The following is a 19,043-nucleotide window of genomic DNA, read 5'->3' on the forward strand; positions in this document are numbered from 1 at the left end:
GTTTTTTTCTATAATATTTCTTATATTATTTTTCTAAAATCTATAATGAACTCTATTAATTCTGAAAAAAATATTACACTATTTAAGTGAAAAACACGAAAAACTTCCACTAATTAAATTTACTGTATTAACTCACCATACAGAACATGAATCTGTAGCCTTATTAGAGTCTTTCTACACCCAAATCTATAAATATTTTACAAAGAAATTGTGGAAATCTTTAAAAATATATTGCAAACAAAAAATAGAACTTGAACTAGGAAATCATGAAAATTTTAAAAGTATACTTTGATCATTGCAAGTATTCACATAATAAATCTTTTCATCATGCCTGAGTTATTTAAACTCAGGAGACTTTTACTGCAGTTAAATAATCATATATGGCTTTCCTGGTAAGAGAAATTTGTCCAAGAAATGAGATAATACATTTCCCGGTTGGCTAATTTTCTTTCTCTGGCCCAGAGATTTTTCATGGCATTTTGCATCTCTCCATTTCTTAGAGTGTAGATTAGAGAATTCAGCATAGGAGTGATAATGGTGTAAAACACAGCCAAGCATTTATCAATGGGTAAGATGGAAGGAGGACTCACATATAGAAATATACAGGGTACAAAGAAGAAAGGCACCAGAGGGATGTGGGAGCCATAGGTGGACAAGGCTTTGCACCTCTCTTCTTGACTAACATTCTTCAGGGAGTGCAGAATGACCCCATAGGAGACGAGTAAGAACGTGAAGAGGACCACACAGATTATTCCATCATTGGCAACCACTATGAGGCCAATTATGTGGGTGTCAGTGCAGGCCAGTTTTAACAAGGTGTACATGTCACAGATGAAGTGATCAAAGACATTGGGGCCACAGAAGGGAAGCTTGTGTGTGAAGAGAATATTAACTACAACATGTAAAATCCACCAATCCAGACCAACAGCAACAGCAGGACACACACTTGCTGATTCATGATTGTCAAATAATGCAAGGGTTTGCAGATGGCCACGTAGCAGTCACAAGCCATGACTACCAGCAGTATAATCTCAGCACAACCAAATAAGTGCTCTGTAAAAAGCTGAGCCATGTAAGCTTGGAAATAAATAGTTTTCTTCTCATAGAGTAAGTATATACATGTATTTGGGGTGACTGTAGTAGAATAAACAGCATCTATAAATGACAAGTAGCCAAGAAAGAAGTACATAGGGGCATCCAGGGTTGAGCTGATCACCACAGTCACAACAACAAGTAGGTTGCCTACTGTTGTCACAATGTAGATGAACAAGAACACAACAAATAGTATTTTCTGACCTTGAATGCTGTGAGTGAGCCCCAAGAGGAGAAACTCAGTTACATTGTTCTTTTGTTTCATAAGTGTTCTGTATACTTTATTTCAGACTTCAGGACAAAAATTGCCTGAAATAAATTGCCAAAAATAAATATAATTATTAATTCTGACTTCCTGAAGTCTTACGATAATTTGTTCATTCATTCCACAAGCAGGCCTTTTGACTTATTATGTTCCAATAGTTTCAAATATTACAATACCAGGCTATGGTTAGAACTTGGAGCTTTCACTGCCATGGGCCAGGTTCAGTCCCTGCTAGGAAAACTAAAATCTGGCAAGCTACATGGGGAAGCCCCCCCAAAAAGAAAGAAAGTAAATGCAGGACTAATTAAAACATCTTCCCTGACTACAGCAATCTTATAAACTAATGGATAGGTAAGTGACAAATGACATATTGGAGAAAAATGACACATTATGAAATAAATGAGGCGTCACTACTAGTTTTCCATCTGGAAGCTAATTAAATTGTACATATAACTAATACTTGGCACAAAAGTAAACATTGATTAACGGTTTAAAAAAAAGTAAAGCAAGATTTACTTCATATATTTGCTTTTCTGTTAAGAAAGAGGTGACTTTTACATTCTAGGGTTGGAAGAACTGTCTTAACCAATCATTTAAATCTCAGATATATTTGACAATTGCAAATTTCCTTAAAGGATTTTGGAAATCATACCACAAGGCCAATAGACAAAAGTAATTTGAAGAATAATTTACATTTTAGAGTAAATTATAAAATGCAAATTTCTTTTATTTTGTAAAATATTAACTTGTTAATATTGAAAATTAACTAATAAAAGATAAAAAATATTAATTAAATAAAATATAAACAAACCATGCTAGGAAAAATACCTCTAAATGGTCAACAAACATATGAAGGATGCTGAAGATCACCTGGAACAGAAAAATAAGACCTAAAGGAGTGGTTTGCTTATTACAGTATTACTTTGGGCTCTTGAAAGCCAGGTAGTGAAGGCCTACAGAAGTTACCTTATCTTTTAATTTTTATCAGATTAACAGACTATATTTAGATAACATATAAATTGAAAATATCATAGATTTACAAATATCTGTCCATGAAAATTCCCCAAATAGTTGCACTTGAGATTAATTTCTAAAAATTATTTGAGAAGGTAAATTTGTGACAGGTCATTAGAGGAAAATATTCCAAACAATATAAACACAGAATAGAATCAATCTTCACATATTTTAGTAATAACAAAGGATTCCTAACATGGCTGATTATTAAAATAATAAATAACTCTTAAAATACTCTTACACCACCAATGTACTCTTGCAAAATGGAAAGCCTGGTTCAGAATGTTGGGTCTAAATACACTTCCCAAGGTACCTGCACAAGGAGAAAGCCATTTAATCCAAATTCTGGGCTCTGGTGCCTTCCCCCTTGTCCTTCATGTACTGGTGCCATCTCATTGAACACATACAGCAAGATTCATGCAACCTCACAGCACCATTAACTGGTTCCATGTAACCAACACTTTTCATGCTTGCAGGAAATCTAATTCATCTCAATCTTTCAGAGGAATACTACTTTTTAAATTATTGAGATTTTCAAAATGAATATCAATATCTTGTTACCTAAAGAATTCTGAATGTTGATTATAAACAAATACTCAAAATATTAATTGTTGCAGGATTTCCCCTGATAACAAACACGTTAAATCAACATTTTGATCAGAAAGAGGACACATTCCAAAATATCTCAGAACTGTTTAGAATAAAAATTTTGCTGTTTGAATTTATACCAATGAAAGTTAAATAGTGAAGTAGCCTTTGGAATATTTTTATTCTCAATCAGATATACTGTTCAGCCTTCATCCAGTGCTGTTGAACTTTAGGTTTCTTGAACAATGGAGGATAATTTCTTTGTTGTTGTTGTTCAGTCACTAAGTCATGTCCAACCCTTTGCAACCCCATGAACTGCAGCACACCAGGCTTTCTGATCCTTCACTGTCTCCCTGAGTTTACTCAAACTCAGGTTCATTGAGTCAGTGATGCCACTCAACCATCTCATCCTCTGTTTCCCCCTTCCCCTCCCACCATTCATCTTCCCCAGCATCAGGGTCTTTTCCAATGAGTCAGCTCTTTACATCTGGTGGCACCTTCATTTATTCATTTTATTATGTTTTGAGTCCATCATTGTAATTCAAGAAGAAGCCTGCCATGTGATTACTGCTGCAGACAAATACAGTCTATGGCAAAGGCAAAAGTGTGCCAACACTTTATGTACAAGTTGTTGTATCACATACTATTTAGTCATTCAACTGGTGCATCTTCAAGGGAGATTCTTTGAAACTTTAAATTCTTTGAAACTTTAATCATTATTTTGAGGGTAGACTATGTCCAGAGATCCCACCAGTATAATCACCGTGTAGAATGGAAGTTACAGAACACTGTTCTCTGGGGGAAAGTCATAAAAAACAACTTGAGGCCAAATTACCAAAAGGGAAAAGTTCAGTCTCCACACAAATGAAATATGTAAATCTTTCTTGTTAAAATTATGTCCTTCAAAATAGGCAATTTTTTAAGCTTTGTCTTTGAAGATGATATTTGAACTAATTTACAAAAATAATAAATGCTAATTTCAGAACACTTTTTTTAAGGTTTATTTCTAATTCAGATAAAGTTTGTCCCATAGTCTGCTCCATAACTTCAGACAGGCAAATCGATGCAATGTATGTTAGTATCAAAGTGGTGAAAGATAAAACATATGTGGGACTACTCCATTCACCTCACAGTGCTCATGGGACATTCCAAAGTAGAAAATACCCTAGGCTATGATACAAATTGCAACACATTTTCAAGAAGTTAAATCAAACCTTATATATATATATATATATATATATATATATATATATATATATATATTGTTGTTGTTTAGTTGATAAGCCATGCCTGACTCTTGCGACCCCCATGAACTGTAGCCCACCAGCCTCCACTATTCTTGGGATTTCCCAGGCAAAAATACTGAAGTGGGTTGCCATTTCCATCTCTGGAGGATCTTCCTGACCCAAGAATCAAACCCACGTGTCTTACATCTCTAGCATTGATAAGCAGATTCTTTACCATTGAGGCACCAGGGAAACCCATGTATGAATGCCATGCATACATAGTGTGTACATATACATGTGCATGTGTACTCAGGTGCTTCAGTCTTGTCAGACTCTTCACAATCTTATGGATTGTAGACCACCAGACTCTTCTGTCTATGGCATTCTCCAAGCAAGAACACTGGGGTAGGCTGCCATGCTTTCTCTTAGAGGATCTTTCCAACCCAGGAATCAAACCTGCATCTCTTCCATTACAGACAGATTCTTTACCACTGAGCCACTAGAGAAGCCCATATATATATTATATATATATAATTTCAACTAAAAATATGCTATTTTCCAATTATTTACAAAGTAAGCAAAACAAACTCAAATTACCAGTGAACATTTTCAAAGATATCGAGTTGGCCAAAATTTTCATTAATTTTTTTTTTCTTGTGAGATCTAAGATGACCAAAACTCACATCATCCCTTGGAAACACTAAAATTACAGCAAATTACAACTGTTTACAGAAATATTGATGAGAACAGCCTGAAGACGTGCAAACCCTCTGTTACTAGAAACATAAGGCAGGAACAAGACAAGACAGAAGTGGTGGATACAAAGTATAGTCAAATTCCATCCATCTGGTAGGCAACACACAAACAAGGGATAATACAGTTGCAGAGGTTCTCCCAAAGGGACAAAGAGATCTGCCCCCAACCCAGCCCCACCCCCAGCAGTGCCCAGGGGTCCTGTACAGGGGAAGTGAAAGTAGAAGTCACTGAATCATGCCCAACTCTCTGAAATCCCATGGACTATACAGTCCATGGAATTCTCTAGGCCAGAATACTGGAGTGGGCAGCCTTTCCCTTCTCCAGGTGATCTTCCCAACCCAGAGATGGAAACCAGGTTTCCCGCATTGTAGGCAGATACTTTACTAGCTGAGCCACAAGGGAAGCCCAAGAATACTGGCATGGGTAGCCTATCCCTTCTCCAGCAGATCTTCCTGACCCAGGAATTAAACCGGGGTCTCCTGCATTGCAGGCAGATCCTTTACCAGCTAAGCTGCTAACACATATGCCTTTGAAATCAGTGAAGATTCCTTTTCAGAGGGCCAGGAGGCTATAGAAAATGACTCCAGCTTTAAAGGTCACACACAATAAAACCACACACAGTTGAATAAGAAATAGGTACCTGAAAGGAGACTGAGTCAGACCCAGGTGTTGATACAAGACAGAACATCCCAGAGAGGTAAGAGAAATTGGGAGTCACAATGGGACATAGATACTGATTGCTAATATTGTCTCCATTTCAAATAAACCTTCTTAAAATAACCTAATATATAAAAAAAGGAGCATAATGTCTTATTTAAAGTCAGACCAAACTGAAGCTTTAGCAGTGCCTAAAACAACACAAATCTACATCCATTTCTTCTCTCCTATATCCTGGTGTTATAAAATGTTTATTATCTTACTTATTACCAACAAAACTATATTTTTCATTTATTTTTTTACTTGCTTACTATCCATCTACAACCCACTGGAATATTAGCTCCACGTAAAAACATCCTTGTTTTTTATTATTCAACTTTGCATGCCAGCTCCTATAACTCTCTGGCCTATTGTAGATACAGAGCAGTATTTGGTTGATAACTTAAAAAGTCAAAATTTTCTAAAGTAAATTGATCACGGGGGCCTTTTTCCTCCCAGTAACAATGTTAATATTATATGATTACAATGGGAAAAGTCCTAAGGCAATAGCACCCATTTACTTCTCCATGGTGCTGCCTCATGTGTAAATACAGTACTAAACTCCAGAATGATTGAGTTGCTTGAGATGTTTAAAAGTTCCTCTAAACATTTCTTTCAACCAAGTGCACTTCCTTTGAAATACAACCCTTAGAATGTCATTTCTTGAGCCTATTACATCCCACTTATCATGATGCCCATGAAGGGTAAAATCTCTCCAGAGAAGAAATCATCAGATGACTTTTCCTTGACGTAAGAGGAATCAAGAGAGTGTAAGCAATCTGGGAAATGGAGGTCAAGATAGAGATAAAGGGAAGAAAGTGCTCCTCAAATTAAATGAAGAATGCTTCAGTCTTCACAGTATGGCCAATGATCAGATCTGTGTTATGATATTTTCATATCATGACAACAAGGACTATCGTGAAGTGAGAAGAGCCGAAAAAGCCATCTTTTTTTTTTTTTTAGGCATTCTCACGAAATTTTATTTTATTTATTTATTTATTGCATTTATTTTATTTTTTAACTTTACAATATTGTGTTGGTTTTGCAATGAGGTGGATGAAACTGGAGCCTATTATACAGAGTGAAGTAAGCCAGAAAGAAAAACACCAATACAGTATACTAACGCATATATATGGAATTTAGAAAGATGGTAACAATAACCCTGTATACAAGACAGCAAAAGAGACACTGATGTATAGAACAATCTTTTGGGCTTTGTGGGAGAGGGAGAGGGTGGGCTGATTTGCTAAAAAGCCATCTTTAGAAGAATTCCTATTCTTGTTAACTTTACTGAATCACATTTCCCTCTTTTGTAAAATGGAGTAAAAATCTAACTACTAACATTTTTCCTACAATAAGAGAGTTAAAGTATGTAAAGAACCTGTCAAAATGGGACTTCTCTGGTGGTACACTGGATAAGAATCCATCTGCCAATGCAGGAGACATAAGTTTGACCCCTAGTCTAGGAAACTCCCACATGTACCACGGAAAAACTAAGCCCGTATACCACAACTACTGAAGCCCACATGCCTTAGAGCCTGTATGCTGCAAGTAATGAACCTGGGTGATAAAACTACGGGCTTCAACCCTTCCACCTAGAATCTATGCTCCACAAGAGAAGGCACCACAATGAGAAGCCTGGTACCTGCAGCTAGAGAGTAGCCCCCACTAGCTGCAACTACAGAAAAGCCAAAGTGCAACAATGAATACCAAGTGACCTCAAAAATAAAATCAATCAATTAATTAAAAAAACAAAAGAGAACCATCAAAATGTATTCCTTATAGTTGGCCATCAAGAAAAGCTCACTTCCTTTAACAAAATAAAAATTCCACATTAGACAAAGTATCCTTAAATATAAATCCACATATTATATCTATTTATTATTATGAAAAAAATGTTACACACTGTAAGTTTTTTCTTTGATTTTTTTTAATTAAGTAGTCATACGGCAGTAGGTCTTCAGAATAGATTCTTAATGATGAGTTCAAAGGAACATCTAAACAAGCTTTAAACGTACTCACAGTTGAGCAAGATTTCATATAGTCTACACTTCCTACTTCACTTCTGACACCTTCCAAGTTGACTGTGGCTCAGATCATGAACTCCTTATTGCCAAATTCAGATTTCAATTGAAGAAAGTAGGGAAAACCACTAGACCATTCAGTATGACCTAAATCAAATCCCTTGTGATTGTACAGTGGAAGTGAGAAACAAATTTAAGGGACTGCATCTGATAGACAGAGTGCGTGACGAACTATAGATAGAGGTTCATTACACTGTATAGGAGACAGGGATCAAGACCATCCCCAAGAAAAAGAAAGGCAAAAAAGCAAAATGGCTGTCTGAGGAGGCCTTAAAAATAGCTGTGAAATGAAGGGAAGCAAAAAGCAAAGGAGAAAAGAAAGATATATCCATTTGAATGCAGAGTTCCAAAGAATAGCAAGGAGAGGTAAGAAAGCCTTTCTCAGTGATGAATGCAAAGAAATAAAGGAAAACAATAGAATGGGAAAAATTAGAGATAGCAAGGGAACATTTCATGAAAAGGTAGGCTCAATTAAGGACAGAAATGGTGTGGACCTAACAGAAGCAGAAGATATTAAGAAGAGGTGGCAATAATATACAGAAGAACTGTACAATAAAAGATCTTCAGGATGCAGATAATCACAATGGTGTGATCACTCACCTAGAGCCAGATATCCTGGAATGTGAACTTAAGTGGGCTTTGGGAAGCTTCACTACAAAGCTAGTGGAGGTGATGGAATTCCAGTGGAGGTATTTCAAATCCTGAAAGATGATGCTGTGAAAGTGCTGCACTCAATATGCCAGCAAATTTGGAAAACTCAGCAGTGGCCACAGCACAGAAAACGCCAGTTTTCATTCCAATCCCTAAGAAAGTCAATGCCAAAGAATGCTTAAACTACTGCACAATGGCACTCATCTCACACACTAGTAAAGTAATCCTCAAAATTCTCCAAGCCAGGCTTCAACAATAAGTGAATTGTGAACTTCCAGATGTTAAAGTTGGTTTTAGAAAAGGCAGAGGAATTAGAGATCAAATTGCCAGCATCTGCTGGATCGTGGAAAAAGCAAGAGCGTTCCAGAAAAACATCTATTTCTGCTTTATTGACTATGCCAAAGCCTTTGACTGTGTAGATCACAATAAACTGTGGGAAATTCTGAAAAAGAATACCAGACCACCTGATCTGCCTCTTGAGAAATCTGTATGCAGGTCAGGAAGCAACAGTTAGAACTGGACATGGAACAACAGACTGGTTCTAAATACGTAAAGGAGTACATCAAGGCTATATATTGACACCCTGCTTATTTAACTTATATGCAGAGCACATTATGAGAAATCCTGGGCTGGGTGAAGCACAAGCTGGAATCAAGATTGCTGGGAGGAATATCAGTAACCTCAGATACTTAAGATGGCACAACCCTTATTGTAGAACATGAAGAAGAACTAAACAGCCTCTTGATGAAAGTGAAAGAGGAGAGTGAAAAAGCTGGCTTTAAACTCTACATTCAGAAAACGAAGATCACGGCATCTGGCCCCATCACTTCATGGCAAATGGCTGGAGAAACAATGGAAACAGTGACAGCCTTTATTTTGGGGGGCTCCAAAATCACTGCAGATGGTGACTGCAGCCATGAAATTAAAAGACACTTGCTCCTTAGAAGAAATGCTATTACCAACCTAGACCACATATTAAGAAGTAGGGACATTACTTTTCCAACAAAGGTTCGTCTAGTTCAAAGCTATGGTGTTTCCTGTAGTTATGTATGCATGTGATAGTTGGACTATAAAGAAAGCTGAGAACCAAAGAATTGATGCTTTTGAACTGTGGTGTTGGAGGAGACTCTTGAGAGTCCCTTGGACTGCAAGGAGATCCAACCAGTCCATCCTAAAGCAAATCCATCCTGAGTGTTCATTGGAAGGACTGATGTTGAAGCTGAAACTTCAATACTTTGGCCACCTGATGAGAAGAGCTGACTCATTGGAAAATATCCTTATGCTGGGAAAGGTTGAAGCAAGGAGGAGAAGGGAATGACAGAGGATGAGATCGTTGGATGGCATCACTGACTTGATGGACGTCAGTTTCTGTAAGTTCCAGGAGTTGGTGATTTCCAGGGAAACCTGGCTTGCTGCAGTCCATGGAGTCACAAAGAGTCAGACACAACTCAGCGACTGAATTGAACTGAATCTTCTCACCTCTCCACCAAGCCCCTGGTATAGCTCCTAATGTACGTTCATTGCCATATTTTCCCTCTTAAAGTTCTAGTGTTATGTCTCTGAGAAATATATGTCAGGACTTGTTCATTTAGGTTGGCAGCAGAGGGGCAGAAGGAAGTATAAAGGTAGGCATGAATGTGAATGTGTTCATATTTATATTTTGATGGGAACAATTGATGTGTGTGAATCTCTTGGCTGTAGTATAGTAATGCATCGTTAAGTATCTCAATGGAAACATTCCTATCTCCTTGCTAATACTTTAATAGTGTGGATCAGATGATAAATCCTCTTAGAAACTTTAAACTTTGTGTACTTTGTTGCTTTATGTCTCATTTTTAATTGAACTTTAAGGGAAGGCAGTATTTTAATCATAACTCTGCTAATATATTTATCTAGAGGTCTATTGCCATTATTGTCTGCTTTGAAATTTCTGTCATCAAAAAAGGAGGATTACATTTTTTTTCTTCCAGATTGTGTTGGAGTAGTGTATTATTGGTTATCAAAATACCAATAAATTTGGTACTTTGAAATGGTGCATATTCATGATGTGTGAAACAGCATGAGACATAACTGTATCATATTAAATGCATAAAATGGATGCTTAGTTGTGAAAATACACATATAAGACCAAAAAGGACACATCAAAATGTAAACTGCTTGTGACTATGAATGACTTAGCTTTTTGCTTTTTGTGTTTTTTGGATTATTATTTTGTACAAGTTAACTTCTAAGAATAAATGTTATTTTAAAAACCTTAAAAAAATCTAGTATTAGAAACTATATTTACTTGAGGACTCTTTAGGAGATGCTGATGGTAAAGAACCTGCCTGCCATTGCAGAAGACATAAACAAGATATAGGTTCAGTCCCTGGGTTGGGCACATCTCCTGGAGGAGGGCATGGCAACTCACTCCAGTTTTCTTGCCAGGGAAATCCCATGGACAGGGAGCCCAGCAGGATGCAATCCATAGGGTTGCAAGGAGCTGGACACCACTGAAGTGACTTAGCATGCATGCATTTTTACTTAAGATTTTTTTTCATTCTTACCCCTGGATTACTCTCACCTCCACTCTAATAGTCACAAGACAGGATGAACCACATATCATTTCATTTTGATTTTGTTGAAAGGTTTAATTCTCATCAGCAATTTCAACCTGGAACATTTTAATAAACTAAGTGGTGATTATATCATTTTCCAGGCCTTGACTTTGTGTGTGGGGGGGGGGGGTGGGGGGTGGAATCTGTTTCTAATGAATTTGAGACAGCCATGCACAACTTGCGGTTCCCTTGTGGCTCAAATGGTGAAGAATCTACCTTCAATGGAGGGACCTGGGATCAGTTCCTGGGTTAGGCAGATTTCCTGGAGAAGAGAATGGCTACCCATCCAGTATTCTTACCTCAAGAATTCCATGGGCAGAGAAGCCTGGTGGGATACAGTCCAGGGGGACACAAAGAGTCTTACATGACTGAGCAACTAACATTTTTACTTTTCTTTTTTTTTTTTTTATTTTATTTTTAAACTTCACATAATTGTATTAGTTTTGCCAAATATCGAAATGAATCCGCCACAGGTATACCCGCGTTCCCCATCCTGAACCTTCCTTCCTCCTCCCTCCCCTCCCCTCCCTCTGTAAGACCAGAAACTATAAAACTCTTAGAGGAGAACATAGGCAAAACACTCTCCAACATACATCACAGCAGGATCCTCTATGACCCACCTCCCAGAATGTTGGAAATAAAAGCAAAAATAAACAAATGGGACCTAATTGAACTTAAAAGCTTCTGCACAACAAAGGAAACTATAAGCAAGGTGAAAAGGCAGCCTTCAGAATGGGAGAAAATAATAGCAAATGAAGCAACTGACAAACAACTAGTCTCAGAAATATACAAGCAACCCCTACAGCTCAACTCCAGAAAAATAAATGACCCAATCAAAAAATGGGCCAAAGAACTAAATAGACATTTCTCCAAAGACATACAGATGGCTAACAAACACATGAAAAGATGCTCAACATCACTCATTATCAGAGAAATGCACATCAAAACCACTATGAGGTACCATTTCACGCCAGTCAGAATGGCTGCGATCCAAAAGTCTACAAGCAATAAATGCTGGAGAGGGTGTGGAGAAAAGGGAACTCTCTTACACTGTTGGTGGGAATGCAAACTAGTACAGCCACTATGGAGAACAGTGTGGAGATTCCTTAAAAAACTGGAAATAGAACTGCCTTATGATCCAGCAATCCCACTGCTGGGCATACACACTGAGGAAACCAGAAGGGAAAGAGACACGTGTACCCCAATGTTCATTTTTACTTTTCATGTACAACTCAGAAAGCACAGACACTCCTGTACTATGCTCAAACATTAATGAATGTCCAAATTATGGACAAAAATGGTTCCAGCTGATCACTGAGTTTGAAAAAAGTGACATTTGTGAGAAGTAACATGTGTTGGAATGTTGTTGTAAGAAAAGCTTAGATTTATAGGTACTAATACTGTAGGATGGCCTGGTATTCTGCACATGCATATAGGAACAGATATCCCCCACTTTCTGAAAGTTCAACTTAAAGCCACAGGGAAGCCCAAAAATACTTGAGTGGGTAGCCTATCCCATCTCCAGCAGATATCCCCAACCCATAAATTGAACCAGGGTTTTCCATGGTGACTCAGATGGTAAAGAATCAGCCTGCAATGCGGGAGACCTCGGTTCAATCCCTGGGTTGGGAAGATCCACTGGAGGAGGAAATGGCAACCCATTCCAGTATTCCTGTCTGGAGAATCCTCATGGACAGGAGAGCCTGGCAGGCTACAGTCCAAGGGGTTGCAAAGAATCACATGACTAAGTAACTAAGCACAGCACAGCATGGCAGATTTCCTATTGTTTTATAAATGAGCTTCCTAAAAATTCAAGTATGTAGAGGAAATAATTTGATCTACAAATAAACAGACAAATAATGAAATCTTAGATGTTAAAAGTTAATGGTTTGTTAGAAAGTATCTAATTCATTCGTTTTGCTTTTTAATATAAAAAACAGATTCAGATAAGAAAAGGAATATTTCTAAAATGCACATTTTGATGCTGGTAAATTACAATTAAAGTGTTTCAGATTTTCTAAATTCTAATCTGTTTTACATTTTGCCTCTAATGAATAATTGATATGCTCACCTGTTACCAAGTAATGGAGACAATAGGCTTTGTTTGACTAATTGATATGTGTGATTAGTTAAATGAGCCTCATCGTTTTCCAAATGAGACCTACCTAGGGAAATGAAGATATTAAAAGACCATAGGCAAATACATCCTTTGACTCAATCCCTTAGGATTTTCTGGCATTTAAAAAAAAAAAAAAACCTCACCAAGCAAAGATTAATTGTACAGGATATTTTTAAGCTTCCATTTTCTACACCAGCTTAGCCTGATCCTCCATTTTATTCCTAAACAACAAAGGTAAATTACCTGAGAATGGGATAAGAATTACACCTGCATTTCTCAAATTTCTTTGGTAGCTCAATAATAGGGTACTCCAGTTTAGCTATTATTGTGAAAAAGTAGATTTGTTCCAAATAGTTCTACTCAGTCCTTTACGATAAAATAACTTTATTCAAGCATCAGGGACACAATAAGGATATGTATAGCCTCTGTAGAACACATATAGTCTATTAAGTCTAATATATATGTGGAACTGATCCATTGTGAGAACACTTACTCCGTAATTTGTCACCTTTTAAAACACTGATAAATAGAAAATCAGTTAAATGTAGTTGGAGGGCCAGGGGTGTTATTCGCACAGTCATGCCCCACTCTTTGAGACCCCATGGACTCTAGCCCACCAAGTCCTCTGTCCATGGAATTCCTTAGGCAAGGATACTGTAGTGGTTAGCCATTCCCTTCTCCACAAGATCTTCCTGACCAAGGGACCAAATCCAGGTCTCGTACATTGCAGGTGGATTCTTTACCATCTGAGCCACCAAGGAAGCCCTGGAGGAACAGGAGGGAGAATGCTTATTCCCTCTTATTTCCTCGCAAGGGTTCAGCCCATGAAAGGCCATGACTTCTTTATTTACTGGAGTCCACACCCCACCCCCAACTCCCTCTTCTCTTCTATCAAATCATTCTCCTTCCTTTACCTCAGGGAGAATCACATATGATTCTCTATAGTTGCAGGCCCCAAATTACAATTCTTGCTGATCCCAAATAAACCCATCTTCATGGAGAAATGTCTGGCAGAATGCTTGTCTCAGGGCAACAAGCATCAGTGGCTTTCTGATCAGTTGCATATGGTGTTATTCTGATGCCCAGAAATGAGCTTTAGCTTAGAAACTATTTCAAGTAATGTCAGGAAAGACTTGAGGATTTCTACTTACCTACAGGACAATTGCACTTATTTCACATGCTAGTAAAGCAATGCTCAAAATTCTCCATGCCAGGCTTCAGCAATATGTGAACTATGAGCTTCCTGATGTTCAAGTTGGTTTTAGAAAAGGCAGAGGAACCAGAGATCAAATTGCCAACATCTGCTGGATCATGGAAAAAGCAAGAGAGTTCCAGAAAAATATCTATTTCTGCTTTATTGACTATGCCAAAGCCTTTGGCAGTGTTAATCACAATAAACTGGGGAAAATTCTGAAAGAGATGGGAATACCAGACCACCTGATCTGCCTCTTGAGAAATCTGTATGCAGGTCAGGAAGCAACAGTTAGAACTGGACATGGAAAAACAGACTGGTTCCAGATAGGAAAAGGAGTATGTCAAAGCTGTATATTGTCACCCTGCTTATTTAACTTATATGCAGAGTACATCATGAGAAACACTGGACTGGAAGAAATACAAGCTGGAATCAAGATTGTTGGGAGAAATATCAATAACCTCACATATGCAGATGACACCACCCTTATGGCAGAAAGTGAAGAGGAACTCACAAGCCTCTTGATGAAAGTGAAAGTGGAGAGTGAAAAAGTTGGCTTAAAGCTCAACATTCAGAAAACGAAGATCATGGCGTCCGGTCCCATCACTTCATGGGATAATAGATGGGGAAACAGTGGAAACAGTGTCAGACTTTATTTTTCTGGGCTCCAAAATCACTGCAGATGGTGACTGCAGCCATGAAATTAAAAGATGCCTACTCCTTGGAAGGAAAGTTATGACCAACCTAGATAGCATATTCAAAAGCAGAGACATCACTTTGCCAACAAAGTTCCATCTTGTCAAGGCTATGGTTTTTCTTGTGGTCATGTATGGATGTGAGAGTTGGACTGTGAAGAAGGCTGAGTGCCGAAGAATTGATGCTTTTGAACTGTAGTGTTGGAGAAGATTCTTGAGAGTCCCTTTGACTGCAAGGAGATCCAACCAATCCATTCTGAAGATCAGCCCTGGGTGTTCTTTGGAAGGAATGATGCTAAAGCTGAAACTCCAGTAGTTTGGCCACCTCATGCGAAGAGTTGACTCATTGGAAAAGACTCTGATGCTGGGAGGAATTGGGGGCAGGAGGAGAAGGGGACAACAGAGGATGAGATGGCTGGATGGCATCACTGACTCGACGGACATGAGTCTGGGTGAACTCTGGGAGTTGGTGATGGACAGGGAGGCCTGGCATGCTGCAATTCATGGGGTCGCAAAGAGTCGGACCCGACTGAGCAACTGAACTGAACTGAACAGCATAATTACTCTGATAAATGGTTTCAGATTCCTCAGGTAAAGATCAGGTTGAAGATTTTCAAAACCTATTCCTGGTGATATTACAGAGTCCCTACTTAAAAATACCTGATATTTATTTTATTCAAAAATCTCTGGATTTAGAAATTATCCAAATGTAGTCAGTAGCCATGATTTTTTTTCTGAATAGATTCCTGTCCATTCAATTCAGACCTCTTTCACTAAACCCATATTTTTTCACCATCATCATCATCAGCTTCATCATAGTCAAGTCAGTTGGCTTATTTTGCTGTAACTAAATGAACAAATTGGATAGCTTAAACAACAAACAAAAAATCTATTTTTTCACGTTATGGAGGCTGGAAGTCCAAGATCAAATTGACTTTAGGTTTGGTTTCAGATGAGGCCTCTCTTCCTAGCTTGCACATGGCCACCTTCTCAGTCCAGCCCTAAAGAGACTTTCCTCTAAGTAAATGTGAGACAACAAGCTCTGGCATGCTTTCAGTTTCTTCTTAGAACACCAATTCTTTTGGACTATGGCTTCACCCTTACAAATAAAGGTATACCTGCTATTTAAGTCTTCAGTCTTCAAGACTTTAAGGTATATTTAAAAAGTAAAGAAACTTTTTAAATGACTTCAGCCCCAGCCAATTTCTAACTAATCTCATAAGAGATGCTGAGTCTCAAGTACTCAACTGGACTGATTAAATCAACACCCACTGAAAACATCTGAAATAATAAGTGTTGGTGTTTTAAACCCCTAAATTTGGAGGTGATTTTTTATATGGCAATTATATCTGAAATGCTGAAGAAATTTAGACAGTAGAGTATTGGCTCATTGATAGATACACTAATGGAATGAAATAGAAAGATAAGAAATAGAATAATAGATAAATAGATTTTACACATGAAAACAGGGGTATTACAAGGTAGTGGAAAACAGAATTGGTGCTACAGAAGCACGGCTGGCTGCTCACCACTTGAAAAATATCAATACTCATAAAAGATGGTAGAAAATCAATATCATATTTTAATCAGAACATGATATCACTCAGCATTTACATCTATTTAAGAAGTTGCTCTGTCAGAGAGAACTGTTCTACCTAGGTTCAATTTGCAACAGGATCTGTAATTTACCAATTCTTATTTTTGAGAGAAGTAACACACCAGGAAGTATTGTAGTCAGTCAAACTTAGATTTGTAGAGAGATTTTTAATAATGTAGGATGATCTGGTATTCTGCACATGCATAGAGAAGCATTGCAGGTCTCTCCTAGTGTCTGAAAATTCACCTTAGCCACTGTTGTTGTTGTTGTTTTTAAGACCAACACTTATGCTCGTCTTCACCAAAGGGAAAGAAATCTGAAGGCAATTTTTATTTTTACAAAAAAGAAATTAATTATCAGTGATTTTTATTTTTTTCCACTTTTCTTCTATTGAAATGCACTTAATTTACAATGTTGTCTGAGTTCTAGTGTGCGTGCATGCATGCATGCATGTTAAATCACTTCTGTTGTGTCCAGTTCTTTGGACCCTATAGACTGTAGCCAGCCAGGCTCCTCTGTCTATGGAATTCTCCAGGCAAGAATACTGGACTGAGTTGCCATGCCCTCCTCCAGGGGATCTTCCCAACCCAGGCATCAAACCAGCATCTTTTATGTCTCCTGCATTGTCAGGCAGGTTCTTTACTATTAAGACCACCTGGGAAGTCCAAATTCAAAAGTACAAAATTAGTTATTTATGTACATGTACATACACACACACACACATATATATAATAGTTTTCAGATTCTTTACCAATAAGGTTACCATTACCATACTAATGTTGTTCTTTGTAAAAGTGAAGTGGCATAACTTGAACTTTCAAAAAAAGAAAATTGTTCTGCTGAAATATGTTGCTCTATGAGAGACAAAGCTGCCAGGAGCTGGCATATTGTATATTGAGTGCATATTGCATATGGAGTGCAGCACTTTCCACAGCATCATCTTTCAGGATCTGGAATAGCTCAACTGGAATTCTATCACTGCCGGGAGCCAGCGTGAGGAGCTCCACCCATGACAAAGGTCATGAGGAAGGAGGCTCGGCATACGCAAAGGCGGGATCGAGCCTCAGGAGTCCCCCTGGAAATTCTCGAGCATCTACCCCCCAAACCAGAGTCTGCCTACTTTCTGCTTTGTGCTTTCACCTACACCTCTGACTTTACAGGGGGCTGTCCCCCACTGCCTCTCTCTGAAAAAGAGTTAGCTTACAGCTCCAGTTAATAATTCCTGGGTGTGACAGTGTTTAACCTACAAACTCCTTTGGAAATCCTCTAGCCTGCCTGAATAGGTTTTTCTGGCCACATGTGATTGTTCAGAGCCTCCCAACTGTGAGAGGCAGGAGATGTTCTAAACTGTCTAAACACAGATTCCTTTGAGTAGTTAAAAGATTGATTAGAAATTGTATTGGTGAAGGGATTTTCACTTATTGGGCCAATGTTTGCTGCTAAGTCTCCATACTCCTTACCTACTGTGTCCTTGGCAGTGTATTGATTGATATAATGGGTGTGTAGAAATGTAAGTAGTAGCTTTAATGTTTGTAACCTTGGACCCTTGAGTTAATTCTTTTCTTGATTGAGCCCACCTCACCTTTGCCCTATAGGAATGAAGCTTTGTCCAATGCTTTTTTGGAGGCTGGTGCCTGACTTTGGAATAATCACCTTTAGAGAAAGATAAGTTTCTTAAAATGTTAACAGGCCTCCTGGCCAGAAGATGATGTAATTCACCTGAACTTTTGCATATGATAAGTTTGAAAGCCTGGCTTCAATTAGGACCAGGAACTGCTGTCCTTGCATGACCCCGCCCCTTCCCCCATTATCCTCTATGCACAACTTAAGGTATAAAAACTACTTTGGAAAATAAAGTGCGGGCCTTGTTCACCGAAACTTGGTCTCCCCATGTCGCTCTCTCTCTCAAATTCTGGCTGAGTCTCCATCTGGAGCGCGGAACCCGCCATGCTTGCTAATTATGCCTGGGCTTCTAAGATCCGAATGGGGAGGCCTCAGTGTCTCCTCTCCTTCCGGAGAACAGAAGGACGCCTGCGGGCTACATAAGTGGTGCAAACTTCTTGTCTTGAAGTTTTATTGGTCTCCCGCATAAACCAAGCTACTCAGCCTCTTTTCTCCACTGAATTTCCTACTGAGCTATCCTCATCCTATTACTCTTTACATCTTTGATAAAATATTTAAATAAATAGGTCGCCGACACCGTCCCCGCTTCGAATATCCTGGATCAGCCGGGGCTGGACCCTGGCACAAAGCTACAACAAATTTGACAGCATCTTCTTGAAGGACAAATTCAATCATTTAGACTGCAGTTTTGTTATCTATACACCTAAACCTATCACAGAAAATTTGTAAGAAAGTAAACCTGAGTTCTAAAGACCTGGATTGGAAGTTAGTAGTTGAAATTTTTAAAAGGGAGCTGCCTTCCAGTATAATAGTTTCGAACACAATTTATGGGGGAATCACATATGATG

General features: G+C 38.3%; 1 pseudogene; it reads right to left on the reverse strand.

Annotated features, from left to right (window-relative positions):
* Window positions 1-374: 374 nt before the first annotated feature.
* On the reverse strand, window positions 375-1,357 carry LOC133233041 (olfactory receptor 4A47-like; annotated as a pseudogene).
* Between the last annotated feature and the right edge of the window lie 17,686 nt (window positions 1,358-19,043).

This window comes from Bos javanicus, chromosome 19, assembly GCF_032452875.1.
Source record: "Bos javanicus breed banteng chromosome 19, ARS-OSU_banteng_1.0, whole genome shotgun sequence".
NCBI classification, from domain to species: Eukaryota; Metazoa; Chordata; class Mammalia; order Artiodactyla; family Bovidae; genus Bos; species Bos javanicus.